Source organism: Panulirus ornatus, chromosome 6, assembly GCF_036320965.1.
Source record: "Panulirus ornatus isolate Po-2019 chromosome 6, ASM3632096v1, whole genome shotgun sequence".
In the NCBI taxonomy this organism is placed as follows: domain Eukaryota; kingdom Metazoa; phylum Arthropoda; class Malacostraca; order Decapoda; family Palinuridae; genus Panulirus; species Panulirus ornatus.
In genome coordinates this window covers 7,212,495-7,226,018 of record NC_092229.1, presented here as the reverse complement: position 1 = coordinate 7,226,018, position 13,524 = coordinate 7,212,495, and the positions used below count along the sequence as shown (strand labels likewise).

Below are 13,524 nucleotides of genomic sequence, written 5' to 3'. Positions count from 1 at the left end.
CTAACTATATCTGCTACATCTGTATAGTTCTATATACGGAATATATGAAACTGTGATGAGCGAATGTTTCACTTGAAGACACGAAGAAAAAAAAACAACCACCAAAAACAATTGCAGATGTTCATCAAAGGAAGATTAAGGATACAGACTCGACAATCTCTCAGACATGTTAATTAAAAGCTCAGATCGCCCGTCGTCCTCGAAAAAAAAAAAATTCATATGAAGAAAATTCTCCAGTTTTACTTTGAACCTGTTTTATTATGACTTAAACTGTCCAGAGATTAGTTTTGGAAGTCTGGCAAAACTTTGGCTTGGATATGAGGAGAAGGAGAGGCTATGAAGGGGTCAGAGGTGAGAGTGGTAGGGTGGGTTCGGACGCTAAACAAGGGAGGAGAGGAGGGACGAGAACGGGGGAGGAGGAAAGGAGCGAGGGAGGAAGGAGGAGGAGGAGGAGGATCTTCGGCGGGCGACCAACACTCGAGGAAAAGACGGGGCGATTAAGGCAGGTTGACCAAGACGGGAGAGGGAGCCATGGGAGGTTGGAGGAACCGAGTGACATGGAAGGGTCCACTTGACGAGGGAGAGGAGAAGCCCTTAGAAGACGAGGCGCTCAGGGGGATAAGGGAAGGTCCGTCAGAAGGCCACTAGGAGGGAGAATGTCCGTAGAGGAGAGAAGGTCCAAGAGAGAAGGGGATGAAGGCCGATGGAGAAGGAGAGATCGGAAAGACACGGGGGAGCCACAGGCCTTCAGGGAGACGCCCACTGTGTGTGAGAGAGAGAGAGAGAGAGAGAGAGAGAGAGAGAGAGAGAGAGAGAGAGAGAGAGAGAGAGAGAGAGAGAGAGAGAGAGAGAGAGAGAGAGAGAGCTGGCTGGATGGACATCATTGTTCTTTATGATGACAAAAATTATCCAACTATCTCACTCTGGATTGTTATATTTTGGTCGCGCTTTTCCTTTCCATTACGGAGGCTGACGTTTAAGTAAAGATTATGATCCTTAACTGTTTTCCAACACGACTTAATCCGAATAATTATTGTGGCTGGAGAAGGCAAACTGGTCCATGAGGACCATCTCTACTGCCGGAGGCCGCCACAACCTGGCCATGACCTGGTCGAGTACAAAGTTACCTCGTTCAGTACCTATCACCCTTGCATGTAGTTCGTACTAGTCTCGCAAGTACGCCACTCCTCCTCTTATCACATCCCTTTGTTTACGAGGTCGCAGAATATTCAACCTTCGGAGGGGAAAAAGTATATTCACTGCACTTCCCAAGCCACCGCAGTCATCCATCTCCAAATGCCATCCTCTGAATTCTAGTATCAGGACTTTGTTTTTGCATCCTCGTAAGCAACCCAGAGGCTTGGATGCCATTACTGATCCCGTCCCGGATGGGGGTAACATATCGTTCTCCTGAATCAGTTCCTCTTGCTGTTAAGATCATCGAGTCACTGTGTTCTTTACACTTTACCTTCCTTACGTTCTTCGTGGATAAAGGCCATCATCATCTATCCTGCGCCCATACATAAGAGAACCACCTTCTTCCACCTCAACCTATCGACCAAGAGCACTTGCCTCACACACAGACACAGACACACACACACACACCTCTCCCTCTCTAAGGTTTTGGGAAACTTCTCACACGGAAATAGCCGAAACACCTCGAAGTCATCGATGGATCTAAGACGCGTAATATACCCGTCGTCGTGACCTTGTCGTGCCGTTGGCGATCCAATTTTTCTTCTTCTCAGATGAGAACTTTGGATGGTCTTGATAACTTTGGCCGATACTGTTCCACTCGAGGTCTCTAACGACTTGACCAAAGTTCAGCAATGGGCTCCTTGGCTCCTTACACCAGACGTTCTTTTCTTTTATTCTTTATAACAATATGTTTCACCAGACCTCCCTCTCTCTCTATATATATCTTATCGATTGTATCAAGCTCACGTCTCTTTTATCCCTTCAAATTTCAACGAGCCAATAGAGGTACGCTGTAGAAACCAGTGAAATCAAGTGCATCGAAAACTACTTTATTCTTCAGCAGCAGCACGTCTGACAAGAACCCTCTGCAGACATGGCCACTCCTGGACTGAGCCTCAGTCGAGCTCTTTCCTTGAAGCAGCACATCAGGACATCCACAACTCCCGCCACATCAATAACTGAAGGTTTCCTTGTCAGGTTCGTCCATGTTTTACGTCCTCCATTAGTGCTCAAGCTTTACGAAAGCCATATACGTATCTTCCCCTACGCTACAGTTTCCCCCCATGTAGGATGGCCTATCTCAGTCTCTGCTTATCATGAAGGGAGGGAGTCTCCATACTGTATTGCCTTATCAGAGGCGAAGCTCCATTTGCAGGCACCTTCCCTCCCTCCCTCCCTTCCCATAATGGCCAGTGCTGAGGACCCTCTGCGTCTTCATCTCATCGTTCTCCTCACCGTCATTACACCCTGGGTATCCAATCCAATCCACTACATCTCATACGATGCATCACCAGACGCTCCGCACTCCCTCCCTCCCTATTACTCCACTACTGTCACCAGCCACATCGCTCAAACCAGAAGACATTCGAAGATCACCTTCCCCTCGCCCTCACGCGTCTGACCCCATCAAACCTCCAGCAAATGACTCTTCAATTCTTGCATACGTCTTGCCTACACATTACCTCCACGTTTTAAACACAGAACATGTATACACACATCTATCATCCTCCGGCATACAGAACATGTATACACACATCTATCATCCTCCGGCACACAGAACATGTATACACACATCTATCAACCACCGGCACACAGAAGATGTATACACACATCTATCATCCTCCGGCACACAGAACATGTATACACACATCTATCATCCTCCGGCACACAGAACATGTATACACACATCTATCATCCTCCGGCACACAGAAGATGTATACACACATCTATCAACCACCGGCATACAGAACATACATCTATAATATCACGGCACATAGAACATACATCTATCATCCCACAGTACAAAGAATATACTCACATCTGTCATCCAACGGTACATTGAACACACACACGTATATCATTCCACGGCACATATACACACACACGTATATCATTCCACGGAACATATACACACACACGATCTGCCTGAATATAAGGCACTTTTTCACTATACTAATGACCATCTTACCGCTCTAATGTCCATCTTTCATCGGCTTCTTTTGGCACAAAGGTCTTCTATGAAGATCGAGGCAGAGGAGAAATGGCTCCTCTTTGAAGAAAGTACTTTGGTGGCATGGGAAACTTAACATGACGTAACGCTGCTGGGGGAGGTGGTGTACAGGGCATCTGTTATCAAATGATTTCGTTCTGTTTTACGACTTAAGTTATGATACGGAAGATTATAAAGCAAGGTATTTATTGCAAATACGATTGCGTGACCGATAACTTGATCCTTTCGTAATCTTCACTATTTGAGCTCAGACAAAATACGATATTGATCGATTACAGAACTTTGCGCGTGGAGACATATGGGCAACGAGGAAAAACTCTAGAAGTTATACACGGGAAAAGAAGAGAGAAAATGCTTGACGGAGGAAAGAGGAAAGAGAAGGTGAAAAATTGGAGTGGTTATAATCGACGAGATGGACAGTTGAAGGACGTGATTGCAAGGAAGGATGGAAGGAGAGACGTCGAACGAGGGAAGGGGCCAAGGCTCCGCCTGTGTTCCAGGAAGGAGGATGGAAGGGCGGCGTCCAGGAAGGGGGGAAGGAGGGGGGAGAATACTAATATTGGTCAGTCTGCTGGAGGATCTGGAGGCATGAAAACCAAGAGAAATGCAGGGGGTTTCAAAGTCCTTCGGCAGGACGCTGATGACGATGTGAACCAAACGGAAACCATAGGAGTGTGAAGGAGTGAGAGGACTTTCGAAGTTGTAGGAGTCGAGGATGAGTACATGAGTATCGGAAGGAGGCGATAGATGCAAGGAGTTACGGCCGGGTGAGTTAGAGCAGCGATCGGTGTAAGGAGTTACGGTCGGGGGAGTTAGAGCGGCGATAGGTGCAAGGAGTTACAGTCGGGGGGAGTTAGAGCGGCGATAGGTGTAAGGAGTTACGGTCGGGAGAGTTAGGGAGGCGATAGGTGCAAGGAGTTACAGTCGGGGGGAGTTAGGGCGGCGATAGGTGTGCAAGGAGTTACGGTCGGGGGGGAGTTACCTCTCTTGTGCTAAGTGATGCTGGGAGCAGTGAGTTACGTGTCTACATGACTTCAAGGAAGAAGGCTACTTAGCGACGAAGAAACACTCACAGTAGAGGGCGATAATGGGAACTTCGATGCTGATGATGGTGATAGTGATGATAATATTGATGGTGATAGTGATGATAATATTGATGGTGATAGTGATGATAATATTGATGGTGATAGTGATGATAATATTGATGGTTTTATCTCCAAAACTGCCTAAGAATTTTGACTAGAAGATATCCTGGGTTCGAACATTTCCTCCATACCCCCCACGACTTCATATATTTGAAAGAGGGGAAAAATAATCCAACCCTGACAAATAAGAAAAAGGAAATGGTTGAATTCCTTTCGCATAAAAGGAAAAAAGAAAGGAGGTAAGAAAATAAGAGATATTACATTGTTTTTTAAAGATGTTGCCACAAACAGAGCCATAGATACATCAACACGTAAACACAAAGAGAATGTCTCTCTAAGAGAACTTTCTTGGAGAGCAAATGGTGAGTGAGCTACTGGTCTGGTTTCTCTGTTACTCCCGTCACTCTCTGGCTGGCTGACTGGTTAGCTGGAGAGGGTGAGAGTGACGGTAAGGTAGTGTGAAAGTTACCCATTCCGATGTAAGTTACCCTGTAACTCACCTCGCTGGCTGGCTGGGGGGGAGGGTCGGAGTGGCAGTGAGGGTGGTATGTGAGCTATCAACATCGGCCGATATCTTTCCCTCACCTCCCTCTCTCTCTCTCACACACACACACACACACACACACACACACACACACACACACACACACACACACACACACACACTCCCTCACTCCTACTGCCTTACCCTCCTACCCAAAGCCACGGCAGCAAGACAAGGAGGGTGAATCACCAGTTGCATAACAGTGTTGGCAAGTGAGCTGCTTGAGTTGCTTTTAGAGGTGTGTGTATGTGCGTGTGTGTGTGTGTGTGTGTGTGTGTGTGTGTGTGTGTGTGTGTTACCCGAGGGTCGCCGAGTCATCCCTACACCCTCTGTGTTCAGTGTCTCTGGCCAGCTCCATCTCTGCTGAAGTGGAGACACAAGAGCCGGAGGCTGATGGCTGGTCTGGTGAGACGTGACCCATAGTCTTCCCCACCTCCCTCTCTCCCTCACTCAGGCGAACCACACTTGACGGGGAAGATAAACAAGACATTGAGAGAGAGATTGTCTGCCTTTGGTCAGGGTGTGATCCCGGCTCATGGTCGTGATGGTGGGTCGTTTTGTTGTGTGCCGAGGTCGTGGTGAGGCGCGTGTGTGTGTGTGTGTGTGTGTGTGTGTGTGTGTGTGTATAGGTTGTGGACACAGGGTGTTGTTGGAGGGTTGTGGTAGTGTATGGTCATGGGGTTTGGGTTGTAGGATGCATGGCGTGACTGAAGGATCTATGGGTAAGGCGTAGCTGTGTGGGGTAGGGTTGTGGGTTGTTGTCGTTGTTGTGGGTCGTGGTTCCGTGTCGTCTTGGTAGTATTGGTCACAGGTCGTTTTAAGTCAGCTGAACCCAAGTCATAAGTCTGTGGTCGTGGCGTCTGGTTGTCAAGGAGACATGTTGCAGGTGGGTGTCTGTGTGTGTGTGTGTGTGTGTGTGTGGAGGGGAGGAGGTCGGTCGGTTGGCTTGGGTTGAGGCATCACCTCGCCCTTGTATCACAGTCGTCTGTTGCCAGTCTCAGGGTCGTTGGGCGGTCGTTACCAGGGCGTGTTGCAGGTGTGGGTGAGGGTGAGGTATCGGACGCCCAGGTCGTAGTACATCCTCAGGACCGAGAGGCTTGCGCCCATCAGGTGGCCTCCCTCCACACCCAGGAGGCTGGCGATCCGACCCGAGTTGTACACTTCCATCAAACCTGCAACACACAGACGAAGGTGAGGGAGCAATCCTCATCAGACTTGTATCTATGTATACTTCCAGTATACATAGTACACATAATCATGCATGTATATGTATAGACACTCTTATATGTATACTGATACACAAGTTTTTTGATGAGGGTGGTGTCTTTCAGAACAATTATAGAGATGTTATACGTCACTCTGGTTGTCCTTTCTCTCATCAAAATTTACATAGGTAGGCACAGGTCTATTGCTGCCGCTATATATATATATATATATATATATATATATATATATATATATATATATATATATATATATATATATATATATATATATATCAAGATAGATATAGTGATATTGGATACATCCTACACACAGCCATTATATAAAGTTTGAAGACCCATCCTGCATAGAAAATGAGTATCTTCGTTCAGTCTAGATGAGCCATAGAAAACAGGAATCAAAGAAAAGAGGAATCACTGGGACCATTCACTGGTCACCCTTGGCCGAGTTACCTACACAAAGGTTCAGCCTAACTTTATCTAAGGGACTGATGGAGAAGATACATTACGATATATCAGACGCTGCCCACCAGAAACTGCCAGGTATTAATCCGTGGGCAGCCATAAGCACAAGGCTCTGCACCACCTTCCGTAATTATGATTTATAAGCCTTTGCTGTAAAGAAAAACAATTACCTTTAGAACCCTTGGGCAGTTTGAGGAAACCCATTAAATCAATTATTTCTATAGACTAAATAGAACGGGAGGAACACCCATGAGGACCTTATTAGAAGGGGTAGTATGAGGAAGGACGACTTACACCAGCAGTGGAGGTGGTTCTGGCGACACATAAGGTAAATAACTAAAAAAAAAAAGAGCATCGCCTCGGGCGCTACATAAAGAGTAGCGTCAACAGGGGGCAAGACTGTCGTCATCTCTTACTTGCGTATGACTGGGCGTAGCCGAGGTGCTGAGGGTAGCGCGCTATCATCCTTTTGATGACGTCGATCTGTTCCAGTGTCACCTGCGCCGCGTTTAGGTACTGCGCCCCACACGGCACGTACGCTGCCCAGAACTGCGCAGGGAGAGAGAGGGAGAGAGGGTGTTAGTCCTGTGCCCCACACGCGACTCTCTGACAGTCAACTGGCTACAATGGTTGTGGGAGTTGGAGGGATCTAAGTGTTCTGAACTCCTCCTGGATGAGGAGCAGTGAGGAATTTAATGACAAGAGGAGACATAGTGAGTTGTGTAAAGTACGGTCGTGAGGGAGATAGAAGTTACTGGGTACACAAGGAAGGGCGGGAGAAGGCAAGTTAGATAGTACAGAATGGTGTATGGAAGTGGAGAAGTGAAGTTAGATGGAAGGGTGGAAAAGAAGGTAGTTAGATGGTACATTCCTGTGTCTGGAAGGGTGAAAAGAAGATAGTTCAATGGAAGAGAACTGTGTAAGGGGAGTGAGTTGATGCAGAGAATGCGCACGTGAATAGGAACAGTTAAGTGATAATGAGCAACACACAGGATATAAGCTGAATTAAGCGTCCTGTACCTACATGTAGGTCGCTATTAAGCAGGCAGGAGGTGAGCAATATAAGATACACACACACACACACACACACACACACACACACACACACACACACCAGCAACATCAGTGAAACACATCCGTACACAGAGAATTCATTACTCAATGTATGACATTACCAACTCCGTCAGAATTCGTCTTAATTCTTTGGGTATCTGACTAGCTGATCACATAACTTCGTCACCACGCAGAAGGTGAGGTGACGAAGAGTATTAACGACCTCGTTCCCCACCTATAAGTTCCCCTAAACTTAGATTGGTGTGGCAAAGTGAGCAAACTCCTCAACACCGTGAAAATGTTTCATGATTATTCATTTTGATCGGAACTCGCTGCACTCACACTCCCAGCCTCTCGCAACACAGCACCTCCATCACATACCCTCACTCACTAGCCTCTCACAACAAAGCCCCTGCACTACACACATACTTACAGCCTCTCACACAACACAGCACCAACACTACACACACAAACACTAACCAGCCTCTCATAACACAGCACCTCCTCTATACCCTCACTCACCAGCCTCTCTTAACACAGTACCTCCACTACACACACACACACACACACACACATTCACCATTCATTCCCCCTCTTCCAGACTACCTCTGAGGAAATTCTCCCGAGTTTTAACTATTCATTCACCGAGTCTGTTCAACTTTTCATGGTCTACCTCTCTCCAGTAGTCCTATATTACCTCTATTTTAGATTCTGTTGATCCTCCCATCTCTAGAACTCCTACCCTCCCTTCATCGTTTTATAAGGCTGAGAGCCAATGCACCTTTTGGATGTCTTTTCCCACATCGTACATCTTTCACGTACCTTTGATCTGTACTCTACCTCTCCTCCTCAGGTCTTAGTGTGCAGCTTATCTACATCTCCTGCTATACATCTTCCTTCTTCAGTGTCTTTACCTCGGGGTAAAAAAGAGTGAGGTTTCGTATGCCCTGACTGTCGCCTCCTCTGCGTTCTACATCCTCCCGTTCATCAAAGTTCCTAAAATCATCCCAGAGTTTCTATTCTTCTAAAACTTTACCCTAATCATCTGCATCCATGCACCGACACTTGTATTAATATTCATTCTTTACTACAGGTCTACGCCGACGTATGAACACCAAGTACACGATTGTCGGTATCAGAACTCTCGTATATTTCAAGCCTCCTCCTCCTCCTCCTCCTCCTCTTCCACCTCTTCTCGAACGGTGACCCAAAAGGTGTCGCACCATCACCGACCATTCCCGCGCTGCTCAGACAAGACAACCTGGATCATCTGCATAGAAAACCAGTCGAATGTTTCCACTGTTGCAATCGCGGGTTCAGGCTGCGTCTCTCCTAACACCCACCACTACAGCAACAGACACACACACACACACACACACGGCGACCGTCGCCCCGGTCATCATCCCACGACCCTGACAAACTCCAACGTTCATTCCCAATCACTTCTCCCTTGTCTCTGTTTACTACCTCGCGAGCGAGACTCCCGACTGTACAAAAGCTTGCCAACGTCATCCAGCATGTCATCTGTGCAGAGGGATTCACGAACTTCCCATTTCAATCCACATCGATGCCCATCTCCGAAGCCATAAACACAGTCGTAGACTTTCCTCTAGTCTCTCTCTCTCTCTCTCTCTCTTTCTCTCTCTCTCTCTCTCTCTCTCTCTCTCTCTCTCTCTCTCTCTGAGGCGTTCGAGTACAATCTCATGAATTGCGAAGAAAAATGTATGGTATTCACACCCTTCCTCCTGTAGGAAATCCTCTTTCATTTTGTCACAAGAGTGTTCAGTCAATCCCATTTGTACTCGATCACTCGCAGGTCTTACTATACACCTCACCGTCTATACAAGGACTCATCCCTCTTGTTCTTAGTCTTGTAATTAGTTTCTAATCTCGACACCTTTACTCAGACACTGTCGACTCAAAGGCCACACGACCCAGCATAATCATGTCATTCACGTACATCATAAATATCAAACTATTGCAACATTTTTTTTTTTCGTTTCAATCTTTAACCGTCTTACCCAGACGCCTATGTACACTTCTTGCTTTTCCAATCTTGTGACACAATACATCGCGTCCCACGTCCTTGCAATATTTTCCCTTTACCTGCTTGTTTTGCTCTCTGCCAAACAACCCCCCACACGCGCCCTCTCTCTCCGGAGCAGCAACACCCACGTTTCTGTGATGCATTCTTCCCACCTTCCACAACCTGGACCATCTCCTGTGAACAATGTTCCTTCCTCATTTAACCGCGCTCTCTCTCTCTCTCTCTCTCTCTCTCTCTCTCTCTCTCTCTCTATATATATATATATATATATATATATATATATATATATATATATATATATATATATATATTCCAAAGAAATATCGCTTCTGCATATCAGTCATTGTAATTTTTTCAGACCTGAATTTCTCCCCCCCCCCCTCTCTCTCTCTCTCTCTCTCTCTCTCTCTCTCTCTCTCTCTCTCTCTCTCTCTCTCTCTCTCTCTCTCACTCACCTTCTCATCATTCTGATATGTATATATCAATCTTTGCGTTGTGTTGAGTGTATATAATGTTCTTCACCATTTACCTCAAGTTCAGCTGTTTCTTTACAGCCTTTTGCAGCTCTCCCGCTCCGTACTTATGCAATCCCTTGGCATCAGATTTCAGTACGAACTCCTCCTTCTTCCCACACAGAACTTAATGGGACTCTTGCTTCTTTGTGACATTTTCCCCCACCCCCCCTCTCTTCACATCCTCATTCCACCGTGCTGTACCCCCTTCGTCTGAATCTCTTCCTTCGCTCACACAGCCCGTCATCTTTAATTCAAGAGGTGGCTCGTGAATATTTTCCCCATATCTCATTATATTCAACGCAGCTCCTGATGAAGCCGTGCGCGGTCCACATTTCCTAAACCCCTTCCACAGTACTGTCTCTCGGGGGCTTCCCCAAGTCACTGTGTGTGTCTGTGTGTACGTGTCCACTCCACACACAGACACAGATCTCTCTGTCCATCACTAGATCCTCTTTTTACGTCCTTAAACACCCTAATACCCACTGTCTTACAGTCTAGAAGTGACTTCTGTGTATACCACCAGCTTTACGCTATGTATGGGATGCTCTTATCGTTAGACGAAGGTGTTCTTGATTACACAGATCATGTCTCTCCAATAACACCGTATCCAGTACCCGCGACCACAGGGTACTGGCGTCACTCGCATCCTTATGCCTTTGTATTCGTATCACCCAAAACGGAAGATCCCTTCCTCCTCCTCCTCCTCCCTCTCTCTGCATAGCGCATTTCATCTGGACTCTTCAAAAGAGAGAGAGAGAGAGAGAGAGAGAGAGAGAGAGAGAGAGAGAGAGAGAGAGAGAGAGAGAGAGAGAGAGAGAGAGAGAGAGAGAGAGACGATTATTTCTTTATTTTTTTTGGAAATCTGATGAAATTCTCTGAAACCTGATTCAGTATGAAGGACACAGAGGGACTACATCTCACTGGTTGGTACGAGCAAATTTCTCAGGCATAGTGAGCACATAGAGGCACTCGGGGGGTATACGGGATGGCAAAACTATGATGAGCCACCTGAAGTTGGGGAAATAATCGGTGTGATGAGGGAGGCAGTGAGGGTGGAAGGGAGGCAGTGAGGGTGAGGCATGATGAGGCAAGTGAGGTGGCGCAGAGGTGAACAATGACTAGCATGTGAGGCCCTGGGATGAGGGGTGGGACATGAGAGAGAGAGAGGAGGAGGCACATGAGGGAGCGCATGCGGAAACATACAACGTATGAGACCCTGGACTAAGGAAGGATGAGACATAAGGAGGGGAACTGGGACGAACGGGTTGTGGACGAGGCGATGAAGAAACAGATGGACAGCGTCGCTGTATCCCAGCGGAAGGGCACGACGCTTTAAGAACGAACATGCTAAACCAGAGGACGAACCGATCTCAGACCAACGCTGAAAGAACTCCAAAATAATCAAGCCAGTGAAGGCTTGGGGAAGCTGGTTTCTTGGGAGGGGTCTGGTCATGTGGATCACATGGTACGGTTCTGTGGATCAAATATCGTGTATGCAGATGTTCTTCAGCGAGTAAATTCAGAGCGGAGAGCCCATGTGCTGTATTCATGGACGTAGAATAAACATACCACAGTGTCGATGGGGACGGATAGGGGAACACGCTGAAAATCTATGAAGTTTGTGAGGAACAGCGAATGGGTTCATAAAGCAATAGTGAGGCAAGTGTGAGGGCAACTGTGCCATGAGAGGGAGGCAAGTGTGAGGGCAACTGTGCCATGAGAGGGAGGCAAGTGTGAGGGCAACTGTGCCATGAGAGGGAGGCATGTGTCAGTGACAACTGTGCCATGAGAGAGCGGCATGTGTCAGGGACAAATGTGTCATGAGAGGGAGGCATGTGTCAGTGACAACTGTGCCATGAGAGAGCGGCATGTGTCAGGGACAAATGTGTCATGAGAGGGAGGCAAGTGTGAGGACAAATATGCCATGAGAGAGCGGCATGTGTCAGGGACAAATGTGTCATGAGAGGGAGGCATGTGTCAGGGACAACTGTGTCATGAGAGGGAGGCATGTGTCAGGGACAACTGTGTCATGAGAGGGAGGCAAGTGTGAGGACAAATATGCCATGAGAGGGAGGCATGTGTCAGTGACAACTGTGTCATGAGAGAGAGGCATGTGTCAGTGACAACTGTCATGAGAGAGAGGCAAGTGTGAGGACAAATATGCCATGAGAGGGAGGCATGTGTCAGTGACAACTGTGCCATGAGAGAGAGGCATGTGTCAGGGACAACTGTGTCATGAGAGGGAGGCAAGTGTGAGGACAAATATGCCATGAGAGGGAGGCATGTGTCAGGGACAACTGTGTCATGAGAGAGAGGCATGTGTCAGTGACAACTGTCATGAGAGAGAGGCATGTGTCAGGGACAACTGTGTCATGAGAGAGAGGCAAGTGTGAGGACAAATATGCCATGAGAGGGAGGCATGTGTCAGGGACAACTGTGTCATGATAGGGAGGCATGTGTCAGGGACAACTGTGTCATGAGAGGGAGGCATGTGTCAGGGACAACTGTGTCATGAGAGGGAGGCATGCGTCAGAGGAGCTGTGAGAACAGGCAAGTGGTTCTGGGTTTCGTCTCGTGTGGGACGACCGTGTTACACCCTGATCACTGTCGAACCTCACAGTGGATGGCAACCATCCGGGTGATTTTGGGCCTGGAACTACTGGAAGCACCGAGGGTGATTTTACCTGGAACATCTGGAACCATCAGGGTGGATTTTGCCTGAACCAACTGGAAGCAGAGGATGGGAGGATAAAAGAGCGTGGGAAGCGGAGACGTTGATGTATGCAAATGATTCTATGCCAATGGTGGGGGACAACAGCGAACTTGAGAGCATGATAACGGAGAGGCTTTGGCACGCGTGAGGAAAAGGATTTTGAGACCGAGGTGGTAACGGTGAGTCATGAGGTCATGGGCAGAGGTCATGTGAGGTCTGGACAGATACTGAAGTAGTAGAAAGCAGTTCACCAGTGAAAGTCCTTCAATTTTTCTTTTTTTTTTGTACGTATAGATGGAGGAGGATGGGCTATTAATAAATGTACAATGTGAGGACAGATACTCAAGCTGGTAAACTGGTAGGGCATCTGGAAGCAAAGAAGCGCTTTAGACATGATGAAAGAAAAAAAAAAAAGATGAAGGAGAGAGAGAGAGAGAGAGAAAGAGAGAGAGAGAGAGAGAGAGAGAGAGAGAGAGAGAGAGAGAGAGAGAGAGAGAGAGAGAGAGAGAGAGAGAGAGAGAGAGAGAGAGAGAGAATGTTGACTGAGGAAATGAGGAGATGGGATGACAGGGGGAAGGGTCACGGGATGACGTGTATGAGGAAAGAGGGGT

At 47.3% G+C, this 13,524-nt stretch overlaps 1 pseudogene; it reads right to left on the bottom strand.

Moving 5' to 3' along the window:
• LOC139749032 (uncharacterized) overlaps window positions 1–13,524 on the bottom strand; it is a 542,729-nt pseudogene that overhangs the window by 54,796 nt on the left and 474,409 nt on the right.